We start from the raw sequence: 21,773 nt of genomic DNA on the forward strand, positions 1-21,773 counted from the left end.
CAACATAATGACCGGTAGGTGGCGGTAATGTGAAATTTTTGTCTCCGGTGTCATAACTGAGTATGAAACTTAGCTGAACAGGGTCATGTTTGGATCTGATTTAATTGAATTCTTTCATTTTTACCTGATAAATTCTGAGCAAATGTGTTAAGTCTTTCCCAAAGTGTATCTCAACATGTTTTAATGGGTCACCGACTGAACTCACAACTTTGGCATCACTCAGCATGTTAATGTCGAATGAGCAAAATAAGTAGTGACCAATTGTGCCGCTGGAGCTCAATGTTTCTCTGGTTTATTCCTGTTCAAAAGCTGATGAAAGGAAACAGCTTCAGTCACTGTTGATTAACATGACAAAAGCATTAAACCCCATAAATAATTCCTCACTTGACTTAAAAAAAAATCCCTCTGACATCTACAAAGGCTTCCTAAAGAGTAAACATACAATGTTAATTCTTCTCTGTTTCCTGCCCCAACTGATTATCCTCAAAGCTTGTTTCATGCAGCTCCGCATTGTAATCAGTTTCCACAAAAGCAAAGCAGTTCTCTGTATGTCCTGCACGTAATGTGACTCTCACTCGGTGTGCAACACAACAAAGAGCAGAGAGGACTGCAGTTAATAGAATTTAGATACAGGCCTCAGGCTGCATGTGGGCAGATATGAGTGTCTGTAAATGAGCTTAAACGCCAAACATACTGACAATGAAACAAAGAACAATCGAAAAAAAAATAATAACACAACAAATGTGCAAACAGAGAAGTGAAAATACTAAGGTATGGTCCTGGCACAAGCAGCCCACTCCTAACTCATAGCAGCTCAGGGCCGGTTGCAGGTTCATTTGTCAGAAAGCCTGTCACTACTCTCCTGCTGGAGGTCATCTTTAAAGGGCTGTACAACCGAGAAATTAACAAGGCGAATGGAGGAAACGTGTACTCAGAAATCACAAACACGGCACACTCACACCGACAGCTAAAAACAATTCATAAGTGTTGCTCTTTTTAAGGGACTCTTTCTACACACACTTGAGTTTGATGTGAAAATGCTCGTGACAGAATTCATAATGCATTTTTTAACTGAAGCATTAATGCATCACGTGAATCGATACTTGTTTTGTTTCTTTGGTACCCTTCACTTGTGATATAAAACTGGAACAGTTTGTCAGGTTTATCTTTCTGTTCCCTGGTCTTCATGCTTTATTAAGGTGATGGTAGCTTCATATTTGCAGTGCAGACATGAAAGTAGCATTAATCTTAACATCTAAGTCTCAAATGATCAATCTCTTAGGTTATGGCAATGAGTAGTTAGAATGGCAGATAGATAAAACGGTGTATTATTGGACTACAAATCAGTAAGTTTCTGGTCTGGTGTTTGGCATCGGCAGCTTCTCTTTTGTCTGCCTGTTTTTGTACAACATCACTGATACTGAAAGAAGGGTAATGGATGAAAATTTAAGTTCACATTAACAACGAAAATGTGTTCCAACCCATGCTGTAGATAGAGCAAATTATGCTTTTAAGGGTGTCAATTTCATGAGCGGAGGATGTGTGAGTGTGAGACACTTGAACGAAGACTTTGAAGGAATCCAATCAGAAGTTAAAAATAGTACTGGCATTTCCTGTGCCATTTTTTTTCTATTGACGTGCTCAAAAAAGCTGAAACATGGCTATGTCTGCATAATCATTCAAATTACTGTGTTTTCTAACACGCAACTATTCATTTGGAGGTGAGAAAAACTTTTTCCTGCTCACATAACTGAAAATAGCAGAGAACAGCAACAAAAAAATGAATGCAAACAACAACTGAATAGTCTTTGAAAGAGTGTATTTTGACCCAAACCGTAGTCTTTTTCCAAAGTTAACTCAAAAGTTTGGTGCCTAAGCTTAACCAAGTAGTTTTGTAGTGTAACCAAAGGGAAAAAAGAGCAGCTGAAAATGACAGATAACAGTAATTTAGAAAGCCACAAAACAGGACTCACTTCACAGTCTTCTGGATGAAAGTCTTTTGATATATGCCTCCCCTAGCCCTCTTTTCATGGAGACTTTGCTGGGCTTTAAAAAAAAAACAATCTGTGAAATAGATGAAATCCAGGAGTCAGGTGACATGAAAACTGTGAGTCACATGGAATGAACACCAAAAACCTCAGGCTCCTCACTATTTATTTTGCAATCAGTATGTTTTTGCTCTGTGGACCCACAATGCTATTGCATTTTTTGGTGTGAGTCTGCATTGAAAGCTGGATTTTTTTTGCTTTGGATCCTCCATCTGATATGTAAAAATTGCATCCCACTCCCAGTCACTACAATCCTTATCTCATCTTAATATGACAATGGAGATATTGTTTATTATATAGCTAGAATTGCACGTGCCGAATTGGCAATTTACAAAATTATAATCAGCACAACAAACTGCATGTTCAAGCTGTTTTCCATTTTCAAACCAAGAGCAACTAAATGGATTCATATTACCATTGTTGCTGAATAAGTGAACAGGCCTCAGATGGGAGATTTGTGTCTGCCGTGGGACTGCAGCACTGTAATATTTCTGCTTCCCCAGACATGTTTGGTTGTGCTGAACATGCATTAAATTACAGACTAACTCTATATGATACATTTAACTTTACTGTAGTTCTGAATGTACAGTGAAAGCAGCTGTTGGCCAGAGGTGGAAGAAGGACTCAGATGTTGCACTTAAGTAAAAGCACCAATTCTACAATAAGGACAAACACTCTTACAAGTTTTTACTTAAGTAAAAGTACCATAGTATTCATATCAAAATATAGATTTTTATATAATAGATGTAAAAGTACTTATTGTGCAGAACAGTCCATTTTAGAATAATGTGTCTTGTTGGATTCTAATTAATGGTGCATGAATGTGTTCAGCATTTTTATGCTGTAGCTAGTGGGAGATTTAACTACTTTATTCAGTTTGCTAACAAGTAGCTTGTACATTTCCCTAATAAATTCTTACTTTAATGTATGATATTACATAACAATTGATTTGTTGATTACATTTTGAAAATTCTTCCAAGTACATAGCAACTAAAGCTGTCAAGTAAATGTAATGGAGCAAAATGCACAATATTTACCTCTGAGCTGTAGCAGAATGGAAGGATAAGGTATAGAAATACTCAGGTAATGTAAAAGTAGCTCAAATATGTTGTTATAATGCAGTATTTGCATTTTAATTAGTTACTTTACAACTGTCCACTGTTAGAAACTAGAAAACATGGCAGGAATCCTCAGGTGTAATCATTAATAAGAAAAAGATTAAATAAATTATAAATTCAAGGCTAATTCTGACTCACCATATCCACTAAAAATGTTCATACGTTCCCTAATATCACTGAGACCACAATGTCTATGAGACGACCACAAACCTTACATCGAGCTTCATGTTGTTCTGCTGCACTTGAAAAGCTTTGTTGCCCGATATTTATCTTGCATATTCTTCAAAATAACGTGGAGTTCCTGAAGGTTTAAAAAGCAACCTGTGGAGACCAGGACTTTACCAAACACAAGCCAAAAGTGCAATAAAGCAAAGTTCAATTTTAACCCCATCCCATCGCCATCATCTAACTCTCCCTCCTTAGAGGGCACTTTCATTTATCAGAATGATAAATTGTGTTTGTGCGCACTTTTGTCATTATGAGGCCAAAACAGTGTCTCAAGGACAGCAGAAACCTCTTACTGACACTATTTTCCCATACAAATGTAAGCATTGTGTGCTTTATTAAAATAGTTAGGAGATTGCAGTGTGATTTTAGGGGAAACTCTTTAGTGCCTGCAGATATTTTTTAAAAAAAAGACAGTATCTGTTTTACATATGCGTAAATCTGTGTCAATGCCAGCGCACAAAAACCAGATGCTTTTCAAAAGAAACTGTTTCTTAAACAGAGAAACAGATAGTGTCCCAAGACGAAATGATCAGCAATAACCTGACTGCATGTTGGACAAACACTGCTTGATATTACTTTTCTCATTGTCAGCAGAATACATGGAATGAGGTTTTATGAGAGAAAGAAATGTCCAAACCGTGTTTTGCTGTAAAACCATGGGGGATAAATGCACACATCATTTAGCAGCATCCTTCCTCAGATAAACACTAGTTTCCCAAAAAGGCTGCAGCTTCTTTTATTATATCCTAGAAGGAAATTTGCTGGCTTTCATCGCCGTGCTCCAGAGTTCATTTGTGTTTGCAAATCATCTCCCAACCTCGGCAGGTTTAAATGGAAGCACGCCTGAAGTCAGTAGCTCATATTCCGCTCGTGTTTATTTCCAGTGCCTCTATTAGAGCCTTTATTTTTTCAGGTAATAACCTCAGAATTGAGAACTCTTCCCTACCACACCCTGAACACCTGGACAGCCGTGTACAGAACGCAGTCTGTAACCACAAATAGCCGTATCAGTTCACATTGTAGCATTGACTGAACGTTGTGGTGAGTGTGATGAGAGATGGTGGTCAGGTGAAGCCATCAGAGGTAACTGCATAGTGGGCGAGGGCAGTAAGAAGATCCAGGGAGGCTGAAGGAACAGAACACCCACCCTGCAGGGGAGACTGTCCCAGGTGGAATAAATCACTGCTGCAGCGCCACCCATGTTGATTTCTGATCAAGATTAAAGCTAAACTGGACGTACATGTGCAGTATTTTTAATAAGATAAAGATGAAATGGCCATATATAAGTACATGATGTCTTGCTTTGCAGCATACTAGTCTTGTTTAACCACGAAAAAGCAGAAATCACAGACATAAAAAACATCAGCCATCTGATATACAGTAAAAGTTTTTATCCTGCTGAGCCAACATGGGACAAATCAGACACATACTACAAATTACATTTCCTGAGTTAGATTATTTATTGTTGTGAGCATGTTTTGACTGTGTGTTAGGTCTGATAGACTGGGAGATGGAGGAGCTGGACCAGTGCTCCCAGACATGTGTTTTTTTTTTTAAATCCAAGTGGGTTTGGACAGCTTAAGAGCCCATTACCATTCCTGAGGTTTTGAGATATCTTTCAGCATGTGTAAATTCCAACATGTTTCACAGACGGTATGCACGCTAATATATTCTAGCATGTTTAGCTTAGGCCTTAAAATTTTCAGCAGTGGAGCAGTTTTCTAAATGAAACGCTAAATGCTGTGTTTGGGGTTCTATTGAATTGCTCCAAATCCTCAAATATGACGATTTACTATTTCCCTAGTGAGCATTTTTCCATTAAAAACATGTTTAAATGACAACTACGGCCACCTGTGAAAACTCAGGCTCAAAGTTTTTACACCAACTATTTTGAGACTTTGACGGAGCATTCATTTCTATTTAGATTGTATTTCACTGGGATTAAAAATAGCGAAAAACATCATCCTTAAATGCAAAAATGTAAGTTATCAAAGCGTTTTGGAGTCAACCAAATAACAAAAGACAGAACAAGAAAAAGAAGAAAAATGGGGATCCTATGGAAGGACAGAATTGTTGTCAAAACTGTAACAGACATCTTTTAGCAGCTGAAGCATTTATTTATACATTAAGGTGAACAAATACTCTCTTAACAATGTAGTGAAACTTTCTTGTCAACACACAGAATACATATTTTCATATCTTTGACATTTTATGTGAAATGTTAAATGCCTTGAAATGACGTCTTCATGTAGACCACATTTGGCCTACCAGTGCAAAATGAGTTCCCTTTACAATAATCAATGTCTTCTCTATTTAAGCGACAACTGAACAAATGATCACAATAATTAAACATGAGACATATTAATGATAATATATATATTGAAAATTGGTTTATAAATAGTAAATAAATACTAACAGCAATTATTGGAAAAATGTTGAATACCAGATCCGATAATCTGTCTGGCTGATAATGACATTGTAAATCATTTTAAGTTCAATCAACTTAGAAATGGAAGCTGCTGCCATTAAAATGTGAGTTAACTGCACTTTGGCTGATTAATTAGTTCCAATTGTGACAGCACTAAAACCAGCTGAATTTAATTAACTGAACTTGAGAAAACAAGTTCAATAAACTTTAAATATTAATTTGAATCCATCACTCACATTGCCACGAGTTACCTGTCAAAATGTGAAAGGAAATTTCACATTTTCTAAGTTTAAAGAATTTCTTCAGTGGCAGCTGGTAAAACCATTTTCTAAGAGTTAGTACAAAGACAATATGTGAGGTTGCACTGTGGATGCAGGGACTAAATTCAGTATTAACTGTTGTGACTGATGGATTTGTTTTATTATTTAAAAAAATACTATAATTACATTCAACAAAGACTCACAGCAATTTTCTATTCTGTCTTTTTTTTAACTACAGAAAAGAAGAGCCCCTGGGGAATTTTAGCAGTGTAATTTTGTTTTGTATAAACTCAATTTAATGGGATGTTTTTTGACAAAGTGTTTGTAAATAGGCAAAAAAAAAATTAAATTAAGGAAACTACAAAAGATTTGAGTAAATTTCCTGTTCATGTTTTACAGTGTAGATGACCTCTAGTTTGACTACTGAAATACTAAGATAGATATCAGGATAATGTTTTACAACCTTTTTGCTTTTGGATACATGGACAGATGGTCTAAAATATCCAAACAAGACAATTACAAACCAAACTTGACTTACTTTATCGTCCAGTTGGTCTAATACACTCCATTAGCTTGTATTACCTAATAATAGTTAGTATGTGGTAATAAAATCAGTGTTTATTACAGAAAAAAAGACAGCTTACATAACAGATTAACAGATGGTCCCTCCACTCTTTAAAATCCACCGGCTCACTGTAATTATGAGGTTTTACATAACTGAGTAGGAGCTAACAGGTTGCGCTCATTCAACCTGCAGCTGCTTGGTGTCGCCGGTGGGGGGCGCCAGGTGGTTGGCCGGCGGAGCGGCGGTCTGTCGGTCGGTTCAGCGTCCTGTCATCCAGCGGCGGCGTTGGTGGGGACAGACCGGGTGAGAGGCTGCAGTCGGAGCCGGAACGGCGGAGAGAGAGCCGTGGAGAACCGCACAACACGGAGGTTTTCAGCGGGAAGACATTTTACCTTCTTATGGCACGTGAGCACCGCCCTCGCTAACATCTGGAGCTCGCGCCTCGTAGTGAAACTCCTCGCGCGATGAGGCAGGAGAACTTATGAAGTGACCGCCGGTACCGTCTCACCGGAGGAGTCGTCGGTGCCGGACCCGACCGGACCGAACCGGGCTGCTGGAACACTTTGAAGGTAAGCAGCGGGGGGAACCTCTCCGTCTTCGCGGGGCTCTGTCGCTTCTCTCACCGGCTGTCAGTGAACACACACCTCGGTGTTCGCTGCCAGCATCCCGCTCTCAGTGCAGGTATACGGGTTTGCTGCAGCACACGGGGGTCTGGGTGGGGTCTCCCGAGGCTCACAGCAAGCACTCAGGGTTGACTGTCACCTCATGCCTCCTTTGTACTGTCTGGGGGAGTTTTACACATCTGGATGGTCTCCCAAGGCTTTTAAATTAGAATGCCATGTTCTGAAAGCCTCTGGCTGGATTGACAGGGGCGTAGCTTTTGTGTGATACAGAGGGGGCACATTAAGTGAAAATCTGGGGGTAAAATATAAGGTGTAAAATACTTAATTTCTGGTATTCTGGTGAGTTTATAGGCACCACTTTGTGACTCCTCACCCTGCCCCTGTATTGTCAATGAGTGGTCTGTTCTCTAGTGTAGAATGGTCTGACTGCACCTCTTTATTATTCTACTATAGAAGAAAAAAAGCTTTAGCTTCTTTGTGTTTCTTTAAACCAGTCACAATCGCCATGGGTGGGGCTAAGCTTTTTAAAGTTTTTTTTTTTACTATAAGTATATACTGTCTGCAGCTGCCCTCTCAAAGTATGCACTGTTTCACACAGTATGTCTGGAACATAATACCTAATCACTATATTGCACCTCAGTCTGGAGCACGTAATGAGCTGCCTTTTTACGCTCTTGTATGAGACATACAACATATGTGATGCATAGAGAATTGTGGGTCAGAATGGCCAGAAAAGCATTGTGGCTTGAATACTCAATTCAATTCAATTCAGTTCAATTCAATTTTATTTATATAGTGTCAAATACAGTCAAATGGTCTCAAGACGCTTTACAGAACCCATATGTCTGACCCCCAGAGCAAGCCCAAAGGCGACAGTGGCAAGGAAAAACACCCTTTTAACAGGGAAGAAACCTCGAGCAGAACCCGGCTCTATATAGGGGGACCCATCTGCCTGCTGGCCGGGCGGGTTGAGAAGGACAGAGGAGGGCAAGGGGGAGGGATGGGAGAAGAGGGAGGGGTGGGAAAGCAAGGAAAACACAACACACATTTGGATACATGCATTACAGGATATGTGACACAGACAAAGTATAGGCTAACATTGAAAACTGACTCATAGTTTACTCTTATGATGTACGGCTCTAACATTAAACATACTCCATATATAGCTAGCAGTACAATTCAAACAGTAAGTAAGTTAGCATAACAAGTATAGTGAAGGCGATGCAGAGTTGACTGGTGGAAAAGGGGAACTGGAAGCGGAGGGCTGGAGGAAGGTCAGCAGCAGCATCCCACAGTGGACATGGTGGAGACTGGACCAGCTGGTGGAACATCGACCGCAGATCTGAAGCATCCAGCTCTGGGACCAGGGACACTCGGAGAAATAGCACAGGGGGAAACAGAGTGAATGTACTGCAATAACGGTATACATATTAAATGTAAAGGTAGATAGAGAAGGGCTCAGTGCGTCAAGAGAAGTCCCCCAGCAGCCTAGGCCTATAGCAGCATGACTAGGGGCAGAACGAAGGGACGTCCAAGAGGGAGTCAGCTGTGCCATGAAGACACAAGCCGAACCCCTCTGGGTCACCCAGTCAGCCCCAACTATAAGATTTGTCAAAAAGGAACGTCTTAAGCCTGGTCTTAAAAATAGAGAGGGTATCTGCCTCCCGAACCCAAACTGGGAGCAGGTTCCACAGGAGAGGCGCCTGATAACTGAAGGCTCTGCCTCCCATTCTACTTTTAGAAATTCTAGGAACAACAAGTAAGCCTGCAGTTTGAGAGCGAAGAGTTCTACTAGGATAATATGGTACTATCAGATCTTTAAGATATGATGGAGATTGGTTATTTAGAGCTTTATATGTCAGAAGAAGGATTTTAAATTCTATTCTGGATTTAACAGGAAGCCAGTGAAGAGAAGCAAGTATAGGGGAAATATGATCTCTTTTGCTAACTCCTGTCAGTACTCTCGCAGCAGCGTTTTGGATCAACTGTAGATGTTTAAGAGAGCCTGGAAGTAACAAAAGCATGAACTAGTTTTTCTGCATCACTCTGAGACAGAATGTTCCTGATTTTTACAATATTACGCAGGTGAAAAAAGGAAGTCCTACAGACTTGCTTTATGTGTGAGTTAAAGGACATGTCCTGGTCAAAAATAACTCCAAGATTCCTCACAGTAGTACTGGAAGCCAATGTGATGCCATCCAGAGTAACTATTTGCTTTGAAAGCGAGTTTCTAAGATGTTTGGGGCCAAATACAATGACTTCAGTTTTGTCTGAATTTAGCCGTAGGAAGTTAAAAGTCATCCAGGTTTTAATGTCCTTAAGACAATCTTGCAGTCTAGCTAACTGATCAGTTTCATCTGGCTTCATAGATAAATACAATTGTGTGTCATCTGCATAACAATGGAAGTTAATACAATGCTTCCTAATAATATTGCCTAAAGGAAGCATGTATAATGTGAAAAGTATCGGTCCTAAGACAGAACCCTGAGGAACTCCATGATTAACTTTAGTATGCTCGGAAGAGTTATTGTTGACATGCACAAACTGGAACCTATCTGATAAGTAGGATTTAAACCAGTCCAGTGCTGTCCCTTTAATGCCAATTGAATGTTCTAGACGCTGTAATAAAATTTTGTGGTCGATTGTGTCAAACGCTGCACTAAGATCTAACAAAACAAGTATAGAGACTAGTCTATTATCTGATGCTATGAGAAGGTCATTAGTAACTTTCACCAGAGCTGTTTCTGTGCTATGATGCACTCTGAAGCCTGACTGAAACATTTCAAACAAATTATTCCTTTGTAAGTGTTCACATAATTGATTTGCAACTGTTCTTTCCAGAATTTTAGAGAGAAATGGTAGGTTGGATATCGGTCTATAGTTAGCTAACACATCTGGATCTAAAGTGGGCTTTTTAAGCAAAGGTTTGATGACAGCAACCTTAAAAGCCTGTGGTACATAGCCTGTTACTAGAGAGAGATTAATCAGATCTAACATTGAAGAATTAAAGGTAAAGGTAAAATCTCCTTGAAGAGTCTAGTTGGGATAGGATCTAAAAGACATGTTGATGGTTTGGATGTAGAAACTGTTGAAATTAGTTCAGAGAGACATATAGGAGTGAAGAATTCTAAAGATTCATCAGGTCTAACAGCCAATTCAAAAGCATCTGTGACATCTGTAGGAAGTGCCAGATTAATTTTATCTCTAATCAGAACTATTTTATGTGTAAAGAAGCTCATGAATTGAATTGAATTGAATTGAAATCGAATACTGCAAAATCCATTCTGCCAGTGTTGTGGTTTGGTAGGAAGGATATTGAAACACACTCTTGCGCAGACACAAAAACGTTTCACTACAATGGCTAGCTCCCTGCTAAAGAAAACACTCCAAAAACTAATTATAAACATCGTGTGATATGACTTTCACCAATGAAAGAGACAAAAAAAATTGAGAATTGGTGACAAACAAGTGAAGCCTATAAATTCTTTATGTCTGCAGAAGCTCACTGGCTTCATAAAACCGTAGACTGATATCGCTGTATGCACTTTATCCACACTAATCCCCACCAGTTGGTTTTGAATTGTGGAGGTGTGCAGGATGGGCCTTCATCTAGGGTTGCCAATGACTTTCTAAGGAGGTCTGTATAGAATAGAATACAGACTCGCAGTTATTTTCTTGTCCATGTCTAGATCTTTCCTGGCATACGCTGCAGCTACCCCTCTTTGACCGTAGGGTTATTATTATTGCTACCAACGGGAGCATTGCCAGAATCATGGCTTTTTCACACCATCTGTCTGGGTCTGCCTTTGCTAGTTCACTATCGACGATCAGCCATGCTTGGAAAATTAAACTTTCTCCATAATCAGTAGGCAAATGTGCAAAAACATCCTTGTCAGACAGCAAATGTTGTTTATTCTTTGTAGAAATTTATAACTGTTCACCCAAAAGTCAAGCAGGCCTGCATTACTGCAGATCTAAATCTTCATTAAAACTTGCAGTTGTCAGTGTGTAGGTTGCTGTAAGGAGGTTTTTGTTTTTTCCTGTGAAGAGGGGAATTTTCAAAACAGTAACATGCAGATTGGTTCAAGAAGAGAAAGTCGTGTGAAATGAGCGGCCGACGACGGGCTAATATCTGCAGCATCCATCTGGAGAGCCAAACTAGTCTATGAGTAGTGTTAGCAGATGTTTATTTTTTATTAGGGGGGACAAATGTTCTAGATATGTATCCTGTCCACCAACAACCCTTGAAATCTACACCTATACTTAGGGGAGCAAGTGTGTGTCTCTGTCACATACACACACACATACATGGGACACATTCATAGGGGCAGACTTGCATGAAATCGTTTTTTCTCCTTCCCATGAATCATCTTGTTTTATTGATGCCCTGCTTTGCTATGGCTAGAAGGCCAACACTTGGGGGGTCTTCATCTATAGAGAAGACCCCCAGTAGAGCCTACCTAAGGCATTCAATACCATGTAACCCCCAGGCAAGATTCCCTACTCTAAAGTGCTGTAGTAAGTCAGGTTAACATTACATGCACACACACACTGAGGCACACACAGGTTTTGGGAGTGATAAATCGATTTCAAAGTGCTGCATGCCTCTCTGCAGTTGAGATGAAGGGGACAGCCTCAGTTGCTGGCTGCACAGAAATCCCACAGAGACAATTAAACTACTGACCCGTGTCATCAAGGATTTGTTTTGGCTTCCTGTTTGGAAGGATGGTAGGAAGCAAACGTCTGGGCCAGATGACAGAAACACACACTTGTGTAGCTTACACACACACCTGGAACAGCCATACACATTTCCTACTGAGGGGAGACCGGTTTGGTAGCCAGGGTTTGAACCTGTGACCCTTGTTATACATGGAGACTCGGTGTTGAGTTAATGGAGTGTGCAAAAAGAAATCAGTGAAGATTCATATTTGAGCTTTCAGTGAGACACAGGGGTCTTTTTGTAGCTGCAAGGATCTTTTACACGTAGACATTTCCAAATGATGTGTTTTATGTTGATTGCATAAAATTAGCTAGCTTGTTAGTTTTTTTGTTGTTGACAGTCTTTGAGTGTGGCTAAATTTGCACATTTACTATACATAAAATCCTAAAAACTGAAATATTTATGAAAACATCTCATATTTTTAGCATCTTAATGCAACTTTGGAAAACATTCATAGTGATTTTTTTTTAAAAGATCCAACTAAATCTGCGCTTGTTTTCTATGCTTTTAGGAACTAAAGGCATATGACAGACCTTGAGACAGTTGATAAAATATGTAAAAAGTTCTGCACTTGTGGCACATGCAATTAAAAACTGTTACAGTTAAGGATGCAACCAACTATTTTCATCAATGGTTAATATCTGGCTTATTCTTTTGATTAATATAGGAAATGATTGGTCTTAAAATTTAAAAAAAAAAGTAATTTCTTGACGCTCAATATGACATTCTCAAATGTCCAAGACATCCAGAGAATTTACAATGACACAAATTGGCAAAGAAAAGCAACAAAATTCTCACATTTGGGTAAATATGTATATGGTTATTGCTATTTGTGCTTAAAAATGCTGTAATCTAATGATAATAAAAAGCTGCTATTGCAATAAGTCTGTTTCAGTTCTTAAAAATAGCGAGGGGTGGAAAATCATTTGTAAAACGTGTAATGAACCTTTTCTATATGTTTAAATAAAAGGAATCTTCATTTCAGTGTTATATGTAAACTGAAAAATGAGCAGAATATGTCAAAAGCATATGGAAAAATATGTAGATACCTCCTAGCAGTGAAATGATTTTGAATTTCTGTCGTACAAAAGAAAGTGAAGAAAAAAGTAGACCAAAACACTGTGCACTTTGCACTTTTACTTTTTTCAGTAACAACATGGCCAAGAAAACACTGTTTAAACTTGTGGGGACCGAAATGAGGTCCCCACAAGTGACATTGTTTTCGGTTTTCCTACAGTTGTGGGGACATTTGGTCCCCACAAGTATAGCCAGCACCTGAGCACACACACACACCCACACACACACACACACACACACACGCACAGGCACACGCAAACGCAAACGCACGCACAACATCCTGGAGGATGTTTCATCCGGTGTAATTGTCACTTTGTATACATAAGTGTTAATGTAGCAGGCATCTGTAAGCACTGTGGCATTCTGCAGGTGTGTTTCTATCTCTCAATCTCTTGACTGGCACACTGATGCTGCCGTGCAGAGCCTGTTTGAACAAGTCGCAGTGACAATAGCGGGTTTATTTCTGGGCCGCTGCTCTCAGAAGTGAAATGCATCTTCATGTTTATACTGAGCCCTCAAACGGGTGCATCTGGGTGGAAAACTGGTTTGGTTTTACGGGTGCCCTCCAGTGTTTTCACAAAGAATTTTTTATGGCAGTTTGCCCACAAGTGGATTTCCTCCAGCGCTTACAAGCTGTGCTTGTTCGTCTTTCTTGTGTTTTATGCCACAGCTTGTACCTGGAAAGCTAGTTCTTCCAGGTAGGATACCAGCCCAGTCTCGCATCAGAACGTGCACCGGCTACGTTGGTCCACAATGCAAAATCAATTATTCCCACCAAAAGGCTATGAAACTGTGAGATGCCTATGTTTATAGAGGCTGTTATTGTGGTGGGTGTCACCCTAGCAACATCAAAAATTGTGTTTTAACCCAAATCATGAACTTTTCTCACATCTAATCAAGTAGTTTTGTAACACAAAAAAATCAAACAGCGCCTTTAAGTCACACAGAATAGCACCAGAAACTGGAAATACATCTGTGAAAATAATACAAAAAACCGAGACCCACAAAGGACTCAAACCACAATTTTCAGGGTCCTATGGTAAATGCCTTCACTACCACTAATTCATTTCAATTTGTTGCTCTGTGCAAAATCAAAAAACTTGCATGTTACACGTGTCACATGTAGATGCAGGCCAATAGATAAGAATAACAATGAACAGTGGATAAGAATAATAACGGAGAAAAGGCACTATTACACATTTTGGTGTGAGTCATTGTTGCCGTGGATATCTGAGATATTTGCACAGAATTTTGATGGGTGCCCTTTGTCTAAAAGTTTCAAGCAGGAAACTACACCAAGCGTGACTTTTAATGCTTGTATTCAGCAGGTGTTGGTGCCTGCGGAGAGGAAGTTTTGCCAAAAATAATAGACCTTAGTCCTGGAATAGTAAGCATAAATAATAAGCATTAAATATATGTATGTGTGTGCGTGTATATATATATATATATATATATATATATATATATATATACACATATATAGGGTTTGCTCCCAGTTAACTTTTAGAGAGGCCAGGAGAGGACTGTTTGGAACTACACAGAATGTTTCATCAAAAGATGGTAGGTTTCTGTAGTTATTTTGCAGCAATCTCACGCCGGTTGCACGTCAATGACAGTGATATCTTTGCTTAATTCACAGGGTTGTCAGGGCAAAAAAAATGTAGACTTCTAGCTGCTACAGAAAAGATTAGCAGTGTCAGGACTGTCTGCCCTGCGTCACGTTGTTTCTAAGCTTGCTGACAGCTAATGGTTGCAGTAATTGTTGCTGTCACGCAGCTTGTTTGACTCCATGTCTCCCCCGAAAGACCACATGATCAAGATTTGCTGATCCCCAGTGATCTAGAAAGGGGATTCTCTTATCCCTCCTCTCTCTCCATCTCTCTGTCTCTTTCATGTCTTTGTCAAATTTTTCCGTCCTTTCGTCATGCTGGCCTTTTTTAAAAATCATTTTCCCACACATCATCCAGCTGAATCAAAACCAGACTGGCCTTATCAGATACACCTGTGCAGCCAGAGCGCTCATGCAGATACAGATGGTGGAAATGTGTCCTATTTTTATTATACTGTGGCATAACATAATATACATTTCCAGTAAAATTATTCTGCTTTTCAACAGCCAGTCTGATTTCGATATTTTCCATGTGAACTCAGCTTAGACACTAATGTCACGCTGGTTTACTTTTTCTTTTCCAGCCTATTGAAAGAGGCAGAAATCAGACAGCTGTTAAAAATGTGAGTTAATGAAGTTTTAAAAAGCACCATACATAACACGAGACAGATTATGGAGGATTAAATTATAGGATCAGTGACTCTACTATGGAGACACTGGGAGGTCATGAGTGGATCTTTGTAATAAGAGTGATTTAGTGATGGATGATGGGCAGATGTACAGTCATGCAGTTACTTTGAATCGTTTCTTTAAGCTGCAGAAACAGGATTCCTGGCTGTTTGATGAGCCTTTGAAGAGTTGACTTGCACCGTGAACTCTGCTTTTAAATGTCTCAGTTGAGGTATTTCACTATTAGATATTCCAATGTCACAATGAGCTATACATTTTATAGACCAAAGGCATCTTGTTCCATGCAGTCATGGTCATGGTCATGGTCGAGAATTTTCGTTTTTTTTCTCATAATTGCCACATTCTGCTTTGATTAATGACAGCAAAGCAAATCTGAATAATGCTTAGCTTTGTTAAATATCTAAAAGTTTCTACTGATATTTTTGCAAGCAGTGGTTTCATTTGTTAAAGCCTGTATTTGTATTAATACCAGTTGAATTGCCTAAAGCTGCAAATGAAGAGTTTATTTGCAAAAGCAGATAACTCCATTTTAGAAGTTTTCAGAAAACATATTTTTTTTATTGTTTTCTTGAGATAATAATAATAATAACAATAATAATTAAATTTTTATCTATTTTGTCATATATTTTCCTACTGGGTCAAATCCACTCAACTTCAGTTTGATTGATATTATCTGAAGTAAACAATAAAAGAAAACGTTTTCTTAAAATTTATCAAAATGGAATTATCTGTTTTTGAAAATAAACTCTTAAAATATTAACCGCTTATCTAACCTTTTTAGCCATCTATATGTGTTACTATCTATCTAAAATACAAAAGTATCTCATCTTAAAATTACTGCGGCCAAACTAAATATCTAGTACACGTTTATACATACGAAGAAAATATTTAGTAATTATTTTGCCTATATGTAGGGAAATGTGCTTAAATTTAGCTTACAGTGCTATTGCCATTATCTTTTTGTGCTTAAAAGAAGCAATCCTAAGATTGTAAACTGCATAAGACATTGGTTTCCTTGAAGAAGTGTGATGAACAGTCACCCTTCATTCCTAATAGCCAAATAGTTTAATCCTTGCTTTTTCATCATTGCTTTTTATTTTTCAAGACAAGTAGAGCACCACTCTGAACACATTTATCAATGCTGACATGGATTGTTGTCAATCCAACAAACTACTGCACTCATGACAGTGTTTCCCCTCCTATATGACCGACGAGGCGGGCCGCCTCGCTGGTATAGGCCACCGTCTCATTACAATTTTGCCGACACTGCCGCCTCACTGGTCCGCACCAAAAAAAAAGTAATGCTAAATATTAGAAAGCATTGACACATAAGTCCGGTATATTCGCCGCTGAAATCAACAAGCCAGAATGGCAACCTTTTCTCGCCATGGCTGAAGACAGCAAGGCACATCCCCATTGCAGACAATAAGCAGCAGCGCTCTATGGTTTCGTTTTTTGGGGCTAAAAGCAGGTGTGTATCACAGACATATGTCAAATTAAGTATCAAAACTATCGCATGTCATCAAAGTAAAGTGAGCAACGCAGTGTAGGCATCAATCTCGCTTCCTGTACTGAGTTTGCTTACTGTTTTGTTGTCCGTTGCGATACGAATTGACAGTGACTGCAAAAATGGCTCCCGTTAAAACATTTAGGCACGACAAAACCCGTTCTCACGAACGAGACAAATGATTTCAACGGAATATAAAGTTCCTAGTTTCTTTTGATAAAATGATTTATAGAGTGCCTGAAATTATATCATTCAATGGCAAAATAAATTCTGTAATTTCAATGGTTCAGTGGTCCGCGGGCGGGCCGTTTTGATATCTGCATAAGCATTTTTCAAAATAGAACGACACTGCCAACGCGATTATAGAAACACTATACACCCATGGAAAGCTTAGATTGATCAACATTAATCCCCACTTATATTTGATTTGCCTCATGTAATAAAGAGAGCATGTGTTCAAATTTGGTGTTTGTGTTTTCAAGAATGTTTACTTAAAGTCTTTAATTCAGCTGCCTGACACATATCACAGTGCAAAATTATGTATTCTAACTCAAGGTTAACAACTGGTATTCTAAAGAAGTTATTTCTTTGTTCAAAAAGGTAACAGTTTTGAAAACAGAACTAACTCCTTCAGAAAACCAGTTGTTAACCCAGAGTTGAAGTCTTCTTTCACATTTTTAAGTAAAATGAAGGTCATGACATAACCTTTTTATTATAAATAAAAATGAAGTGGGAATTTGGTACCTAACATGTAGTTGTTTTTAGAAAAAAGTAAAAGTCACCACTTGATTCCAGATTCAAGTCCTTTGTCATCTTTTTCAAATTTGTAATAAGAACTGATGTGGCATTTTGGAATGGCTTGTGGAAATCTGACCAGAAAATAATAGACTGGACTAGTTGACATGTTTTGATCGCAAGGACAAGTGGGTTTATATTTGTCATATTTTCTCCCCATCACTAATTTTTAGAAAAGAAACATGAAAATTGTATTTAATTTAGTTTTTGGAAATGGCTACAAATACAACAAAATGTGCTCCAAATTGTGCCAGAATGCCCCATTTTGCATCTTGATTTTCAAAATTTTTTCGTGGGGGGCATGCCACTGGACCCTGCTAGTTGCTACGCGCCTGTGGCACTCGCTGATTCAAGGGTCTTTGGCCCTTGCCTACACCCCACCACCTCACAGCCATTTCAACCCAGGGGAAACAGTGCATTATATGGTTGCAGCTTTGCTATTCTGACAAAAAATAAAGTTGAATAAAACACAACCTGAGCATCTGAACTGTAAACATAATAGAACAGGCATGGAACAGCTCAATATGACAGAACATGCAGAATATTTTTTAGCTAACGCCCATAATTGCTGCTACAAACTCCCTGACACACCCACTCAAGATGCTACATTTCTTCTCTTCTTTATTGAGGATTCAGTGACCGTATCTGTAAAATATGGGAAGAACAAATAATTTAAAAACAACATGAAGGCCAGCGGTGGTCAAGGTGACAATGAAAATGTCTAACTATAGGGCTTTAAGGAATCAGCCAATGCACACAGTTCTGTTATCAGGCCTTTGTTTAAGTGCTGTCTTTGTTCTTTGTTGTATTTTACCTGTGGGTACACATAATTTCTGTGCTGTAGTGTAATACTGACAGTAGCATTGAATTCCATTTGGCCATTATCTGTTGCATTGTTCCAGCAACAAACATTTAGGAAATGTAATACAAAGATCAAACAGTTACCAAAATAAACCAGGATATACATAAACTACTAATTACAGAAATAAGATTATTGCACATGTTAGTGGTATTGCACAGTTAATAAGATGCTTGACATAAGAAATACTTTAACAAAGCAGTGCTGAACTTGTCAGTGTTGATGAAACAGCTTTATTGTTTACAATTAGCAATAAAATCTCAATACAGTAACAAGTTTTAATATCTTATTACAATAATTAAGGGCGTCTAAGCCTGTCTGGTACGAAGAAATATCTTGTCAGACAAAACCTGAGCACATATTATCTTGATGTATGAATATATGTTCTGACTTTGATGGAACTTTTTGCAGCACACAGCTGAAAGTAGTCTCATGCAAATGCATTTTTTAAAAACTTCTGTTTGAGCCATGTTTGCTGAAAACTATCGTGCCCAGTGGAAATGACTTTCCAGTTACAGGTGGTAACATCATAAAGCTCTGAGAACCAGACTTCACAGGATGTTGTTGGTTTGGAAACTATGGAGTAAATCCATCCTTATGCATTGTAGAGATTATGTCCATTATACTTTTCGTTCACTTTGAATGGAAAAATTCCTCATTGGGAACAGATCATCTTTATCTGGAACTTTCAAGAAAAAAAGACTGGATGAATAGAAAACTGCCTGTCAAAAAGGAATTTTAATCTGGCCAGTATGTGGTGTATTCTAGTGTCCAAACACTCCTTCAATGGCCGTCTGATGACAATGCTGTCCCCCAGCCAGAGTTCTCCTGAGGGACGTCAGACTTCTCCATGAAGATCCTGAATAAGTCCTCTCTGTTTCTTTGAAACCACAATTATGACCTCCATTTTCCCCTCTAAATATTCTTTTCAGAACGAATTCCCTATCCCCCCTCTGTCCCACCCTAATGTGGCATCTGTGGGCAATTACCATTAACTTTTTATACAGGGTGAGCCAACAGAGGAAGCTGTTGTATTGGCGCTCACAGCATGGATTTGCTGGCTGCGTAGAGAGTCGGCAGGAAGGAGGGATGGTGGGAAGGATGGAAGGCTGCTGAGGAGGCCTATTCATGTCTCCAGGCGAGCCCACACTTGACTAGACACTTATTGTGATGGTGACCTTCCTGTCACCATGCAGCTAACACAAAACAGCTTCATATGAGGGTCAGCTGAGTTTCTTGCTTTGTGTCTTGTCCTGCCTGTCAACCCTTCACTCTGTCTTTTTCCATATCTGCCATTCTGTTATTGTGGTATTTATCCTACACTGACAGGTAGCCAGTCAGAATTGGCCGACTTACTTTGTAAATAATGCCATTGTTCTGCACAATTCTAGGAAGTGACGGATTTTATGCCAAAAACACTACTTTCGCATAACAGCTTGAACAAGCAGCACAGACCAGAAAAGTATTATCAACCTACTAATACACTGTAAATACAACTTTAAAATACTGTAGAAACCCAGGAAAAAAGCATGAAAATGGGGCAACAAGGATGGCAGACGTGACCACGTGGCCTAATGGATAAGGCGTCTGACTTCGGATCAGACGATTGAGGGTTCGACTCCCTTCGTGGTTGGATTGAGTTTAATGTTCAATACAAGAGTCTGAACTCAAAGTTGCTCCTGAGGGGGTATATGGACTACCTGTTCCTATGGTGGTTAAATCTTTAGGCTATTGACTGAAAGGTCAGGGGACGCCTAAGTGTGTCTGACCCTGGGCTCTTCTGACCTTCTAGAATATGTAAAGAGAATTTCCTCTCAGGGCAGCAATAGAGTATAAATAAATCAATGTTTTAGTTGATTTAAATACAGTAAAACTGCAATTTTACCACCACATTATGAAAGAACATCTTGTAAATAGATTTGTGATGTGGACGTTATGCACGGTTTTGGCCAGTTTTCTTTTTTTTTCTGTCATCATGTAAATTCTGTCATACTAGATATTATCTGTAATTTTACAAAACAGGCAAAATTTGTAAAATTTTAGTTCTTTTTTTTGATTGATTGATTGATTGATTGAAATGTTTATTTCGAATAAAACAAATAAAAAACAATTCAGAAATTAAACTGATTACAAAACATATTATTCGAAAAGGAGTAGGTTGAAGTGAAACTTATAGAAACCTACCCCCTTTACAATCTTATATTCATGAAATTAAATTGACATACTGTTTTAGCAGCATGCAACTGAATTACTTATTCTCAGCAACCAGCGGTAAAGGCATAATGAACATTTACAGCAATTCATATGTAACATTAATATTGAAAACGAAATACCTTTTTATATTTCATTTCTAGCATATTTACAAAGGACAAATGTTTTATAATTTCTTTTAAATAACTGAATATTTGTACTTCTTTTTATGTCATCACTTAACTTGTTCCACATTTTAACCCCGCAAACAGAAAGACACTGTCTCTTTTTAGCTTTGTCAGCATACATTTCTTTAAAATTAAATTCCCCTCTCAAATAATAACCCCCCTCTCTATCATGAAACAGTTTTTGAACTTCAGTCGGTAGTTCATTTTTCCTTGCCTTATACACAATTATAGCAGTTTTATATTGAACCAAATCAAAAAATTTCATTTCTTGTGATTTTAAAACAGTTCATTTGTATGTTCTATATATCCAACATTATGAATAATTCGTAGTGCTTTTTTCTGAAGTATAAACAAAGGTTGTAAATTTGTCTGGTAAGTGTTACCCCATACTTCTAAACAATAATTTAGATATGGCATTACCAATGCAGAGTATAATATGTACATCGCTCTATATGGCAAAAAAATGCCTAGCTTTACCCAGAACTCCAATACTTTTTGCCAGTTTAATCTTTACATTTTGAATTTGCGGTTTCCAACAAATTTTTTCATCGAGCAGTACTCCCAAAAATTTTATTTCTGACACTCTCTCAACTATTACTCCATTCAAGCTGATCCGCGCCTCAGTATTACATTGTTTGTTTCCAAACAACATGTATTTTGTTTTTTCCAAATTAATTAACAGCATATTTACTTTAAACCATTGGGTCACTTTTTCCATTTCCTGTATAACCTCTTCAATCATTTCTTTTAAGTTTTCCCCTGAACAAATAATATTTGTATCATCGGCGAATAAGATAAATTTCAATTTATTTGACACCATATACAGGTCATTTATAAACATGTTAAACAGTAGTGGGCCTAATACTGA

The 21,773-nt window shown here is 38.4% G+C and overlaps 1 protein-coding gene and 1 non-coding gene across 4 annotated transcripts in view; both read left to right on the top strand.

Moving 5' to 3' along the window:
• The first annotated feature begins 6,816 nt into the window (after positions 1-6,816).
• The window catches only part of rhbdf1b (rhomboid 5 homolog 1b (Drosophila)), a 72,535-nt gene continuing 57,578 nt past the window's right edge, over positions 6,817-21,773 (top strand). The window contains exon 1 of one of the 3 annotated variants that reach the window (XM_051939526.1): positions 6,817-7,216. The gene's annotated coding sequence lies outside the window, so the exon portion shown is untranslated. The remainder of the gene's footprint in view (positions 7,217-21,773) is intronic. The other 2 variants (XM_051939527.1, XM_051939528.1) reach the window with 2 other exon arrangements.
• trnar-ucg (transfer RNA arginine (anticodon UCG)) lies at positions 20,088-20,160 on the top strand. The gene has a single exon. It is a non-coding gene; the product is annotated as a tRNA-Arg (tRNA).

This window comes from Acanthochromis polyacanthus, chromosome 19 (genome assembly GCF_021347895.1).
Source record: "Acanthochromis polyacanthus isolate Apoly-LR-REF ecotype Palm Island chromosome 19, KAUST_Apoly_ChrSc, whole genome shotgun sequence".
NCBI classification, from domain to species: Eukaryota; Metazoa; Chordata; class Actinopteri; family Pomacentridae; genus Acanthochromis; species Acanthochromis polyacanthus.